This window comes from Cyanistes caeruleus, chromosome 3, assembly GCF_971803275.1.
Source record: "Cyanistes caeruleus chromosome 3, bCyaCae1.hap1.1, whole genome shotgun sequence".
Classification (NCBI taxonomy): domain Eukaryota; kingdom Metazoa; phylum Chordata; class Aves; order Passeriformes; family Paridae; genus Cyanistes; species Cyanistes caeruleus.
This window is the reverse complement of record NC_141703.1, coordinates 60,621,478-60,634,509: the sequence shown is the minus strand read 5'-3', so window position 1 is coordinate 60,634,509 and position 13,032 is coordinate 60,621,478.

Here is a 13,032-nt window from a genome sequence, read left to right as displayed (position 1 = left end):
TCTCTTCTTGAAGCTGAGCAGTCCCAGCTCCCTCAGCCTTTCCTCACAGGAGAGATGCTCCAGTCCCTTATTCATCTCTGTAGCTTTCCACTGGACCTGCTCCAGGAGATCCCTTCCTCTCTTGGTCTGAGGAGCCCAGAACTGGATGCATCACTCCAGATGTGCCTCAGCAGGGCTGAGTAGAGGGACAGGATCATCTTTCTTGACCTGCTGGCAATGCTCCTCCCAATGTACCCCAGGATTCCATTCACCTCCCTGGCTACAATGGCACAATGCTGGCTCATGGACAGCTTCACAGAACGTCCTCAGCTGGTCCATGAATCCATGAATCCATGGATCCATGAATCCATCCATCCATGAATCCATGAATCCATCCATCCATGAATCCATGAATCCATGAATCCATCCATCCATCCATCCATCCATCCATCCATCCATCCATCCATCCATCCATCCATCGTCCAGGATGAGCTGTTACATCACCTCTCCAGGATCTGATGTGAGTCTGATTGGCCAGTAGCTCCCTAGGTTCTTTTCCTTGACCTTTTTGAATACTGGAGTGATGTTTAATTTATCCCAGTGCCCAGGCACCTCTCTTGATTGCCATGACTTTCCAAGGGTGACTGACAGTGGCCTAGAAATGACATCTGCCAGCTCCCTCAGCATTCATGGATGCATCCTACCAGGACCATGGACTTAGGGATATTGAGTTTGGCTAAATGATCTCTAACCCAATCCTTCTCAGCCAAGGGGAAACCTTCCTTTGTCCAGGACCTCCTCCCTGGTCTCCTGGGTCAGAGATTTCTGAGGGCTGGCCTTGGCAGTGAAGATTGAAGCAAGAAGACATGCAATATCTCAGCCCTTTCTACAACCAATGTTGTAATAGTCCCTTTTCCATTCAGTTGTTGGCCTACATTTTCCCTACTAATAATTTTGTTGATGTATTTGAAGAAGCGCTTCTTATCCTCGACAACCTTAGCCAGATTTAATTCCAAATGAGCCTTGGCCTTTTTCATTGAATTTTTGCATATTATGACACTATTACTATAATCTTCTCAGGTGGCCTGTCCCTGCTTTCACCTCATGTATCTCCTGCTTATATCTTATTTTCTCTCTGGGAATCCTGTTACAAGTGGGCGACTTTGCAGAGGAGAAAATAGCCACAGTACAAGACTATCTCTTTTTCCTTGATGTTACAAAATGCTTTTGAATTCTATTCTCAGTCTGGCTGAAGACTTCAGAATTTGGCTTTAGCTGCAGGGGCCCAATCCAGTACTTTTTTTTCCAACCTGCTTTTGGACGTAGAATGAAATGCTATTGAAGTCTTCTGACAAGAGGCAGCAGCTTCATGACATGGTGCTACAGAGACACTTCCTGACCACAAAATCTGACAGCGTATTGAGGGCCCCATCTGAAGACACCATTCTGGTGCCATCCAGCAGTGTGGTGGTGCAGGGTCAGCAAAGCAAGACTGTCCTTACAGGCTGCAGCCCTCTGGTCCCCTCTGAGGGGTGGTGCCACCCCTACACTTCTCTCTAGCCCCAGGTAGGGCCAGATCTGGTGGCGGAGAAGTCTGGGTGTCAGCCTGGCTCTGGTTTCCAGTGGACGGCACTGACTGATGAAGGCAGGGTAAAGGGTGGTGAGCACAGCCATGCCATGGTCCCAGTGATGCAGAGCAGCTGCTCCAGCCTCTTGCCCACATGATGTAAAACAGAAGGAAAACTGGGGAATTACATGCAAGGATAAAATGGAAGGTCTAAAGGCTGGGAAAAACCCACTTTGGAACTCCACTGTGATGCTGGGCACGTCGAAGCTGGCTGGTCCATCCCTGTGTGCAGGGGAGGATGTATTGCCACAACCACATTTAGGGATTTCATAATGAAGATCAGGAAAACCACCAAATGGAACAATTCCTTTGCCAGCTCTCTCATCTATCTGGACTTTGTCTTTTCCCCGGGAACAGGGCTAGCTGAAGGGAATGGTCCTACAGCTTTTCCCAGGCAATTTCAGAGAGCATCAGCTGCATCCCGCTGGACCTCTTGGCCGGGGATGAATTCTATGGGTCCTTTGCAGGGCCTGCTTGGACATAAATTCCACTGGAGACAGCAGTAGCTTTGCTGCAGAAAGCTGGAAGCAAGGACAACCAAACAAGATTTTTTTCAGAGGCAGTAAAACTTTTTCTTCAAATATGTCAATAAATAAGAGAACTGTGGGGTTTTAAAAGCAAGAAGATGAGAGGCTGAGTCAGACAGGGTTGCTGACCACAGCTCTGCCTGCAAACTGGGAAATGAAAAGAAAATAATTTCTGCTCTATAGAAATATCTAATTATCATCTGCCATCTCATATGCCTCTAAAGAGAAACCCCTGCAGAGACCTTTAAAGCTCTTTTAGCACAGAAAGTAGGAAAGTATTCTGTCAGAATGAACCAAGATGCAGAGTATGATCATATAAATCCCATGTCTTGGAGCACAGCCCAGATGCTTCTGACTTTGTTGTTTTTCACAGCAGTTTAGCAATTCAGCAGAATCACGTTTGCAGTCCTAGATCTACTGCTTTTGGTTGTGGTGGTCCTTGAACCTTATGCTTACATAAATAAACATTTAAAAACATAGAGGAGGAGGACTAAGACACTTGGAAAAAAAAAAAAAATCACTATCAACTTCCAGCAATTTATCTGGGGGTTAGAAATTATTATTCTTTACTGAATTCACAGAGGCTTTATTTTCAGAGAGGATAAAACCTGCTAAGCCTCCAGTTCCTGACACATCTCTTTGGAGCAAGAAGAGAACGATAGCAATTGACAGGGAGATCTCTGGCAGCGCCCATGGACGGGGGCTTTTCTGTGCATTTTAATCTTTGAGCCCCCTAAGAGGGAGGAATTGGTGAGGTAGGCAGAGCACAGCCCAGCAAAGGTAATTACTGTAATGAAAACTGAGCAGCACAGCCACCGCTCCAGCGAAACGATCCCAGGCAGCGTGGGAGGCTCTGGGCTCCTTATCGACCTTATCGATATGGTCCCTTATCGACCTTCCAGAAAGCCTCGGTGAGGTTCACCAGGAGCGGGCTGGTGTGATTCCCACGGGACTGCCGGCATCACCTGTCCCGCTGGCAGCAGCGCCAGGGAGCCTTGCCAAGGGGCCAGAGGTGCGGATGGACCGCGTCGGGAACACCTCTGGTGGGCCAGACCTTCATTTCCCCCCCTTGGAATGTCTTTTAAATGAAGCAGCTCCGGTGAAAAGAAGAGGGCGAGCAAACATTTAGATCTGTTTATTGAATAAAGCAAGGTTTGAAAAGCCGTATTATTGTCCCGGGACACAATGGCTGTTACTGTTTTTGTTGGTAAGTACCCGTGTGATTTAAAGCTGCTGACAGCACCAGACGCTCACAATGAAATCATCTCTCCCTCCCCTCCCCGCAGTTCGGGCAGACACTCATTTGTATGTATGGGTTCAGCCTGTCTGCTGCGGCTGGCCGAAGCGACAGATACTAATGGCATATGTTAATTACAACCCAACAACTTCCTTTCATTTGGCTGTTTATTAACATTCTCACTTCTGCCCGTGGAGGCAGCTGGCGGGAGATGCTGGGGCTGCCGGGCACCGCATGGCATCTCCGGTCTGGGACCGCCATGTGCGCCGGGTGCCGCCCGCCAGCCCGACCGAGAGCCCGGCATCCCTGCGCGGATCTGTCCCCCGCCTGCTCACAGAGCTGCAGAGGGGCTGGAAAGAAGTCGGGAGCCCAGAAGCAAACTCCCAGCCACCGCTGCTGGGCGGCTGCAGGTGTGGCTGTGCTCGGAAGCCGGCATTTGGCTGGTAGTGACATTGTGTGACAGCCCCAAATAGCTGGAAAGCGGCTCAATAATTTGGAATTTAGGGGGACCACGAAGTATCTGGTGTAAGCAGCGAATGTAGCCAAACGGGTTTTGCTGGGAATAAGGGGAATTGTCATCTCACGTGGAGCCAGGATCCATCTACTCCCCTGTCCAATTGCTGAGTGTAATTGGAGACAAATACTGAAAAGGCAAATGCAAGAAGTATTGAAAGGGACATTTCAGGTGATGCTCCCTTACCTTCCTTTTCACAACTGTTTTGTGACATTGGAAAAATGAGATAAAAGCTTACTTTGTAAGAAAGAAAGAATTTCAGATTTTAATTTCTGAACCCCTCATCCTTATTAAGAGCCATCTATCTCAGTAATTCCTTATGGCATGGTGATGCAAGATGATCACGTAATTCTGTAATATATTTTTAAAAATTCCTCAAATCTCTTTTCAAGTTGTTGTGCTTCAATTTCATGCAACTTTATTCATAATCACTGTGCTGGCCAGGAGTCACAGCCGGTGGAGCAGGACTGGATGCATCTAGGTTTTGCAGTTGTGTAGAACAAACCCACCAGCTCACGGTATAAAACAGAGTCAGACACAGGACCACAAAGGAGAGCAGTGTGAGCAGGCTATTCTCTGCCACCTTTGAAAAAAATTGTGTTAATCAAAAGACATTTTCAGGAGCAGTTTCTAGCAGGCAGCTGTGTGGCTGACGGGAAGCTTTGAGGCAGCATGAAAGAAAAATAGGAGAGTTCCTTTGCTTTTGTTTTCAGAACTGGGTTTGATGCACGTCAAACCCTGTGTGAGATAAATCTGAGTATTCCTGGCATTCCTCTCAGCAGGCACCAGGCTGCCTTTGGCATCTGGGGACTTCATATAGCATTGTGCTACCCTGGTGACTATGAGTTGTTAAGTCCCTGCATAATTCCCTACAGCCTTCACTCATCTGGAAGTAAAGGATAATTAGCAATTTTTGTTATCTCACTATTTAACCCTTCTATGGAGTTTGTGTTTTGTACTGTTCATTCACAAACATACAAGCCAAAATAATACATCTGCTTTTATTTGTTGAGATGTGCAAAGAATTATAGTAAATTAGTTGTATACGACTGACTTTGACAGCTGGTTGTTTTCTCTTCTTTCTGTGTCCTGTTTATCTTCCTGAGATTAACTAATTAAGTTAGTGTTTTGGCCAATTTTGCTGCATAAAATAAAAAATAAAATAAAATAAAATAAAATAAAATAAAATAAAATAAAATAAAATAAAATAAAATAAAATAAAATAAAATAAAATATAAAATAAATAAAATAACTGATACCATGTAAGTCATAATGTAAAAGGCCACTGGTGGAAATCTGATTTCCGTGTGCAGTTCATTCTCAAATTCCTGCATTTCTACCTGAAGGCTGTTCTTGAGCAATTCAGAGTGGTCATGTGGAGGATCTGTAGGGTAAAGCCAGGCAAGGGGTGTTTCTCTGTGGCCTACAGCACTTTTTTTCCCTAGAGGAGGCAGAGAATGGCTCCTCTCCTTCCCTCCTTTGTGAGACACAAAGACATAAATACCTCTGCCTCCAAGGAGCTGCCTGTGTGGTTTTTCTTCTTCATGCTGACCCAGGACAGGGCTCTGAGGCCTCTGAGGTCTCAACAGGACTGGAGAAGTCGTATCTGGGATGAGTAAGCCAGAACAGTAGAATGAACAACATCTTTTTCACTGTTTGCATCTGCAAAATCCCCACACAATCACTCGCCACAGAATACCAAGCACAGCCCCAAAATCATGTCAGAAGAGCAATGGTACTTGGTTTAGCAGCCTCTATTGAAAACTACTTTGTTTCTTGTTTAAAGAAAGATATTTAATGATCTGGTCATACATTGTTCTCACTCCCCATGCTACTGGACTGATGGGACATTTCAGTTATTTACTGACATGTAGCAAAGCCAAAACCTTTGGATACTGCAGCGAGGAGTTTGCGTGCATTGTCCCAGTCCTCTGTCGAAACTGTCCACCAGACAGAGGGAATTTAATTTCTTTCTTATAGTGAAAAAAAATCCTATACTGCAACAACCATAACCAGGAGGTGTCCATGGGGCTAGGTTTTAACAACAGCTCGCAAATGAGGGTTAAATTGTCCATCATTTTCCCAGGGCAAGGGCAGTCATGCCACCTGCATACACCCATGGGCAACCTCACCGTGAAGGGATGGTTTCAATGCTCTGTGTCTGACTTTTGTATTAACAGAAATGATGAAATGGGAATGTCCTTGGATGGCTTCTGCTGTGTTCTGTCTTCACAGGATCAACTGCCCTGCCTGAGAATCTCTGGTTGGTAAACCCCAGCTATCGTACAGAAGTTCTAGCTTGTGCCTCTTGTTCCCAAGCACACAGCCACAAACCACACTGAAGAGCCCCCTTCTTAGTCAAGTTCTGTCCTTTGTGTGCATCCATTGGGAAACCATGATGTAAGGTTTTTCCAGCCATGAGTTTTCCACTCTTTCTGGTATATCCCCTTCTTATGTTTGAATTCATCAGGAGAAACAGATAAAACCGGTAGGCTGAGGAATTTGTAAGACCCATTATCCTCAGCCATGGTGGATGGGATTCATTGGGTGAAGCAAATGGGGCCCATTTTTGCAGCAAAACCTGGTGACACCTTCAGTTTTCTTCTCACCTCTGTGTTGGCCCATGTCCTCACTGGTCCCAGGTGGAGCCAAGCACTCCAATCACCAGGAGCCCTCTGAGCAGCTGTTTCTCCCTCCAGAAGCACTCTCCATCACAACCCCAAGCTCTCTTGGGATGATTTGTGAGGCAGGACCTCAGATATAATTTTCTAGCCTGAAAGCCCAGACACTTTGGAGGATCAGGCCTCTTCTTTCCTCCTTCCTGCACCACATATCAGAGAACCAAGGACTGGAACCAATACAATACTGAGTTGCCAGTAAAAACATCCCCACTAAGTCCTGAAGGAATGTGGGTTATTTTTTTCTGGACTGCTAAGACCCTGCAAAGCACAGCAATTGTACCAGTCTGGAAAATAAAAGCTGCAGACCCAAAGCCTTGCATCAGGAACAGGAAGCACTGGCTGAGCTGATAACTGGGATGTTGCGCTAAAACAATCTGGTGAACACAGCAGGCCAGCAAGGCTTAAGTGAGGGTGGGCTGCTCCTCTCCCATCACCTGTTAGCTCCCCTGCAGTAAAGAGAAAACTGATTCAAAACCAGACTTACATTCTTAGTAGCATTTTAAAAAATGCTCCTGAGATAACTGGACAGGCATGTGGGTAAAATTCAGCCACGGATAAAAATTGGCAGTGAGAGTGTAAAGCAGAGTTCATTTGCAATGTGGCAAAGGCAGCACATGGCTACTGGTGTTCTGATGAGGAAAGCAGGAGGAGGGGAAGAGAGAAGGAAATATGCTGAAGACATCAATTTGTCCAGGTTAATTGAAACTAGAAAAACCTGTGAGGCACTTCAGAGATGAGGTCAAAGTAGTCTGAAGAAGCCTAGAAAGAGCAATAAAAAGATTTGAGGAGCGGAAGAGACTGAAAGGTGAAAAGGCTCAAGTGAGAGTGATGGTAGATATGAAGGAATCTGACAGAATGACTTGAGATAATATAGAATATGTCAGCTGAAGTAACACAGAGAATTTCAGCTGAACACAGTATTTCCTTTTATTTAACACAAGAGAAAAGTGACATCAGATGAAAATGAAAGATGATGGGTATAAAAATCCAAAAAGGAAACACTGCTTTTCAGAGCAGTGTGCACCTCCAATGCCATAACTAAACAGGTGGGCATTTTTATTCTGCCTAAGTACAGGGCGATGCCCAAAGGAGTGTGACTTTCTCTCTCACAACACTAACAGAAAATGCTTCATGCATGGGGATAGTTTTCATCAGGTAATTCATCAGATAATTCATTTGAATTCCAGGAACAGCTTGCATTTACATGACTAATAGGCCCAGCAGGTATGTCAAGAGAAAAAATGCTCTAAAAGCCACCCTACTTTGAAGTGATACAACCAGCTAAGATTAGCAGGAAAAAATCCCATGAACTATGTACTCCAAATGTACCTGATTCTAGGATCCTTTCACTTTCTTTTAGCACCAAACATTTCTGGAAGCGAATACATCGACTGAGTTAATTAGCAGGCTGGGACCTATGTCCTTAGCAACCTCTACAGTCATGTGGGATGCAGTGCACATGCTACAGGAAGCGAAATAAGATCCCATTTTATAAAGCCTTTCTTAAGACAGTGAAAATACATGCAAACCTGATGGATGAGACCCCAGTGAAAGCCTTCCCTCCATGTACACCCAAATATTCCCACAGGCCAACAGACCCAAACCCAGTGGAGCTCTGTTTCCCTTGGGAGAAATGAGGAGCCCAGTGGCTATAGTGGCAGAGTTGGGTCTCTCCACCCAACCCAACCAAACCCAACCCTGTCGCTTTCAGCACCTCAGCTGCAAAGGGACACTGTAGCACCTTTGACAGAGCAGCCAACAGCCACAGACACAGGGCAGATCATAGACTCCCAGCTGAGTAAGTCCTGCAAGACTAACTCTGAATCCACCAGGGAAGTGGAGAACATGAGAGGGAAAGTTGCCAAGCAGTTATAACCCAAAGTAAGAGAAAGTGTCGTCGTTTAGACACCTGTTCTTACAATTCTGTTCACCTGTCTCATTCAAATTTCCTTTTTTTGCCCTTTAATAAGTGCGTTGTTTGTTACCCACCTGACTGCCATTTGGGAATGTTTTAAGAGTGACTGCCCCTCAGACAGCATATCCTGGTATTTCCCAGGCTGCTGGATCTGAGCTCAAGCTGGAGTGTTTGTACTGACGCCCTTACACTTGGAGGCAGCCCTGGCTGCTGCCCATCGAGTCCTGCAGAAGGGTTACATACACATGACTCTTATTCACTCCTTTGGAAAAGCTGAACAAGCTTTGTCTCCACAAGAGGATACCGTATCTCATAATGATCTGGAAGGATCATTCTCAGAGGTTCAGCACTGGGATGACAAATCCGTAAACTCCTTTGGGATCTGTTTCTTTGTAAATACACAGACATGACTCATTACACTAATGTAGTTATGTGTGAAAATTCGAGGGGAAAATATAACCCCAAACCACCTTCATAAGAAAATAAGCTACAAAGCCAAACATTACTGCATGCGCTTTTTTATTTTTGCCTGGCTATCAGCAGTTTACAAGTTCCCTCTTGTTGGCCCTTGGGAAAGAGCACATCCCGAGACTATGAGCACCAGGCAGCTCAAAGCAATGCCAGAGTTCTTCAGTGTGATTAAAAATACAAGCTCGCTGAAATTTGTTGGAATTGTCCATTGGTGTAGATAGTCCATGAATTCCTTCCTGTATGCCATGCTGTCTGATCCTCACAGGCTTAAGTGTTCCTCCCCTGGGATGCCTGTGGCTCTTGTGCTAGCTAAAGACTCCCAGGTCTCATCCTGCTCCCCAGCAAGCCTTTGGAGGTTTGATGTTGCAAGCCCTCTGCTAATGGGCTGTGCACTGGTGCTAATGAGGTTCAGAGCACTGACCACAGTGAGGATGGGCCACTTGTTATTTTTCTAATTAATTCAAGAACTAATCACACAGCAGCATGCTCCAGAAGACAGCCCATCTAACAACCGCATTTAGAAGTCTGCACAAATCTGTCCCCTCAGCATTTGCCTCTGAGTACTTTTCCCTGCTTTTTGCAACTCATTTGAACAAAAGATGGCAAAAAAATCTTGTTCTACCAGTGCTTGTGTTCTCCCCCATGGCAGCTCATCCTGTACGTTTGCTCTTTCTGCTGTTTTAAATCACTTGGCATTCCTTTTGGGCCCACCCATCCTGCATACCCTGAGCTTAAATTCTTGACCCCTACTGGGAGATGACATTAGCTCTCCACTTCACTGCCTCTCCCATCTTACTCAAAGCTTATCTAAACCCACAGTTGCTCATATCTCCGATTTCTCTTTTTCTTTTGGTCATAACACTCTAATTAGAGCCTTGAAGCATACAGAGATGTGATTTGCATGAAAGGCACTATTCAAAACGAAACTGGTTCCCAACCCATGCAGCTTAGCAGCAACATTTGAAGACGGTAAGTTATTTAGAGCCCTCACTTCTTGACATTATTTTTCAAAACACTCAAAGCCTCATTCATCTGCTCTTTTCTAAAGGATTGGAGCTAGTTTCTCTAGTTTTTCTGGATGGGTAGTACCCTCATAGCTCTGTACTGTGTTAAATAAACCTTAGGAGAGTTTCCACATTCCTCTTCAGTGTGTATATATTTACTTGAATGTGTATCACCTGTTCCCCAGCCCACACAGTGGATGTCTATCCTGTATGTTAAAACACAGAAAATAAGGCCATTATGATAAACATCTGCACTCAACACTTGCTTGCTCCTCCAAAGCTGCTTATTTAAAAAAAATAGAAAAAGTCATACCAGAGTGGTAGGTAACTTTAAAGTGAAGTACTAACTGTAAAGATGAAGACATTATAGCTAATGGTTATTATTAAATATTAACTAAAATTAAATCTGAAAAGTTTGTAAACACCCTATTTACATACCCAAGTGGTTGTCTTATATCTGAAGCCTCTCTTCAGAAGAAAAGCATTAAGCAGAAGAAAAGCATACCGGTGCCATTTGGCACGAAGGGGACATAAGTTACAGAAGACCTGACACAAGGAATTTGTGCAGTGGCTATTCATGGTGCCAATACTTTCCACGTAACTCTCCATTCGTGGCCTGCTTGGGAACGGGATGTGTCCCAGGCACTGGAGAAAAGCCAGAAAAGGGCCATTTATTGGTAGCATATTCAAAGCAACATTTGCAAAACAAATTCAGCACAAATGAAATCTGACCCAAACAATGTTGACAAATCCTTGCTTGTGCTGTCCACGGAGAGCAAGTCATGTCCTTGCTGGGGCACTCTGGCTGGGCTCTGTGAATGTCCTGCTGCCTGCAAGGATGCTTTCCCCATCCTAAAACTGTGAGAACTCCCAGCACGCTGAATGCATGGCTAATCCCATGGGAAGCTTTCTGCACTGTGCTGTTTCAGCAGCCAGCCAGGCAACAGCAAATCGGTTGTGCAGACCCAAGCGTTTCCCCGTCCCCCTGCCTTTGAACAGACAAGGATGAAGAACAAACTTCTAATGAATGGACTTCAGTGCACTGAATGTGCCCCTGGCTGGAGTGGTTCTGGCCTTGGGCAGAAATGCTGCAGAGGAGCAAAGCGCTCAAGCATCAGAGCTGAATTTGGCCCTGTAATTTCAGTCTGAGGCGGTACCTGGTTAAGCTAAGCAGCACTACATGCAAAGATGAATGTTGTTACTCCAAAGATCAGGAACAGAGGCCAGTCCAAGGCTGAATGAAGTGACAAGGGTCAAAAACCAATAAGGAGTCTAGATGGAGAGCTGAGATTGTTACATCTGCCTATAGAGCATGAGTACTGAACATAGAAGATCCTGCTGCCATGGGAGGCTGCACCCCTGCTCATCACTACATCCCAACCCCTCCTCCAGCAGCAGCAGCAGCAGTTCTTCGGTTTCCAGGGCTCTGACAGAGCCAAAATGAAGAGCAGGGTCCCAGACCTCGAGCTAGTCCCTTTCCTCCACCCTGCTTCATGACAGCCCTCCCCTGCAGATATCCATTCACTTCATCTGTGTCTTCAGCTGGCCTTGCTCTGTGGGGCTGCATTTATTGTTTTATATAAAAGATAATTCTGAGAAGAGCAGGCCAGAGAATGTGTCAGAGAAGGGGAAGAAGTGACTTTGTAACTCCAAATAAGTGCATGCAAACAGGGATGGCTGCCAGTGATTACTCCCAGAGTTGTGCCTCCTGAACCCACCACATTCCCATCCCGTGATGTTTGTTCTTCTCTCCAGGCTGACTGCAATCATTATCCAACAGATATTGTGGAATTTCACTGTCGACTAGTAAAACTAGGCCCTAGAAATGAGCTTCCTCTATAATTACTTCAGAATACTCAGAGGACCAGATGTTGAGGCATGTGGGACGCATCACAGCATAACAGGATGGTTGTGGTTGGGCAGGATCTCTGGGGATCATCTAGTTCAAGCCCCCTGCTGAAACAGGGCTGGTTGCCCAGGCCCGTGTCCAGACTGCAGTCCCAAACTCCAACAGCAGGAAAAGTTCCTGAGGCGAGCTGGCTTCTCAGAGGGAAGAGAAATTCTCAGAAGATGCTCTGCCCAGATGGCAAAAGATGCCTTCATGACTTCTGTAGGATAAAGCAGAAAGCGGGGGGAGTGGAAAGACTGGGGTTTAAGTGGAAATGGGTTTTGGCAACAGAGAAATAGATGGATACCAGAGAAGGGGGGCTGCCCCAAGTCAGAGCAATAATAGTCCAAACTCCCATCAGCACAGCTTCATTCTCGCCTATGGAGCTGAGTTAAGGGCAGTGCTTGAAAAGAAAATAAAGCAGTGTTGGGAAGACAGTACAGCTGTTATGGTTAGAGGTAGACCCAGCACACAGGGACCTGCTGGGCGGGGGAGCCAGGTTCAAGTTTCTTCATTGCATCAGGCTTCCTATGCCACCTTGGGAAAATCCTGCCAAACAGTGCCTCCATTTCCCACAGGAACAAAAGGGAGCTAAGAACCTTTCTCAGGCCCATAGCATTGTACATGCTAGGATGGGATAAATCTTAAGTCGTGAGGTGCTGGTGCCAGGAGAAAGAGGTGGATATTCAGATAGACAGGCAAAACTTGAAGCAGGTGGTGCCAGGTCACCCTTTCTGAAGGCGTCTCTAGTAGACTCAGAAAAGAGGTGATTTGAAGACCTCCCTGAAGTGTTTCACCAAATAAATCCCGATTATTTGGGCTTTGTGAAGACAAAGTGATTGTTACTCTAACGTCTTAAGGCACATAAGCATTTAAGCTGCCTTAAATCTTTAAGGTAGCACAATGTAAGCATTAGAGCCAACTTAAATCCTTATTAAGTCTTCTAGGTGCTTAAAGCATTTAAGCCATTTTTAAGTCTTTTTAGAATGACTGCTGATTCCATGGGAAGGATGCAATGTTGAAAGGCACTTCGTACGCGATGTCGCCTTAAAGTTCATGCTGTCCTACAAGTTGGTGTCTCATATGCAGCCTTATCAGGAAAGATATGAAGAATGTCTAGACTTTAATTTCCCTGCCATTTCAGGTTTGGTCCCAGGTTCACAACAACCTTTACAAATGTGACAGGCTT